At 51.2% G+C, this 1613-nt stretch overlaps 1 protein-coding gene and 1 pseudogene across 3 annotated transcripts in view; one reads left to right on the top strand and one right to left on the bottom strand.

Annotated features, from left to right (window-relative positions):
* Positions 1-1613, top strand: part of GLRA2 (glycine receptor alpha 2) — a 179559-nt gene that overhangs the window by 111202 nt on the left and 66744 nt on the right. The window lies entirely within an intron of this gene.
* The window catches only part of LOC107182350, a 7459-nt pseudogene continuing 6649 nt past the window's right edge, over positions 804-1613 (bottom strand).

Here is a 1613-nt window from a genome sequence, read left to right as displayed (position 1 = left end):
CACACCTCCCATCTCTGGCTAGGAAAGAGCAAGGGAAGTTACTGCTGCACAGTATGGGGGATAGCATCAAAGGTCTAAGTACTACTGATTCCGAATTCCATCCAATTCCATTTTTACCTCTTTTTATCCCCCGCCTTCCCAGGTTCCTGCTGCCTCCAGTTCCTGTGTTTCTAGGGGCTGCTGTTCTCTCCTGCAGGTACTAAGTGTTCTCCATTCTGTCAGCTACCTCCACTAGCTAGCTGCTTCCCATCTTGTGAAAATATGTTGCTATCTCTGTTTACTGTTGTTTTCCCTCCAACTCTCTTTCTCTGTGGGTTTATACCCTTTTAATTCCTTTACAGTTGCTCTGTCAGAGTTTCAAGAGGGGGAAAAATAAATGCATACATTCAATTTACTGTTTTAAATAATTGAATGTTCTTTATGGCTTTTAAAATATTGAATGGAGCCCTAGCCTATTTGGCTCAGTGGATAGAGTGTCAGCCTATAGACCAAAGGATCCCAGTCAAGGCATGTACCTTGGTTGCAGGCTCCTCCCTGGCCCAGGCCCTGGTGAGGGCACCCACAGGAGGCAACCAACTGATGAGTTTCTCTCACATCAATGTTTCTCTCTGTCTTTCCCTCACTCTTCCACTCTCTCTAAAAATCAATGAAAAAATATCCTCGGGTGAGGATTAACAGAACAAACAAGAAAGTGGGTAATCTGGTCAGAAGGTCAAATCTTCAAAGTGTATGCCAGCTGCTCTTCCTTTGAAGCCACTTCTCCCTGCTGTCCACCCCTGGGCAAGGGAAGGGCCATCAGGGGGTCAGGACTGAATGTTCTTGAGCACCTCCTGGAAGGCCTGTGGGGATGGTGCCTCCGCATTCTGGAAGGTAACTGGGACTCTGCTGTACAGACTAAAACATTTCAGCTCCAGCCAGATGAACCTGAAGGGGTCCTCATTGAACAGGATGAAGACTCCAGGGATGCACTGGGGGTGGGTGAAGCCATAGCTGGCAACAATGCCCATGCCATAGAATCACATCCTGCAGGTGCGGAGGTAGTTCTGGTCACCTGAGCTCACGCCCACAGGCAGAACAAACTGGATAGCCTGCTCCTCCAAAGCTGCAGCTCAGGACTCCCTGACACTGGAGTCCTGACACTCTCTTCCAGCCATGACCCTCCCCGCAACAATGCCCATGCCATAGAATCACATCCTGCAGGTGCGGAGGTAGTTCTGGTCACCTGAGCTCACGCCCACAGGCAGAACAAACTGGATAGCCTGCTCCTCCAAAGCTGCAGCTCAGGACTCCCTGACACTGGAGTCCTGACACTCTCTTCCAGCCATGACCCTCCCCGTCCTCAGTCCTGTCTTCTTGCTGCTGCTGCTGCTGCTCCTGGATCACCTGCTCAGGAACCTCCTGGACCACGCGGGCGAGCTCGTTGAAGTTGCGGAAGATCTCTACATCTGGCAGCTGGATGCGGCGCTTGAGGTGGATCTCTAACTTGTGGGAGTCTCCCGTGATCTTCGTGACCCTGGCATACTTCCCATGGAAGCTGAGCATGACAATATTTAGGCCGTAGGGATCGTACTTGACTTGGAAGAGGCCTGGCCTGATGAGGTCGTCCGGGGGGC

This window comes from Myotis davidii, unplaced genomic scaffold (assembly GCF_000327345.1).
Source record: "Myotis davidii unplaced genomic scaffold, ASM32734v1 scaffold216, whole genome shotgun sequence".
NCBI classification, from domain to species: domain Eukaryota; kingdom Metazoa; phylum Chordata; class Mammalia; order Chiroptera; family Vespertilionidae; genus Myotis; species Myotis davidii.
This window is presented reverse-complemented; position numbering and strand designations above follow the sequence as displayed.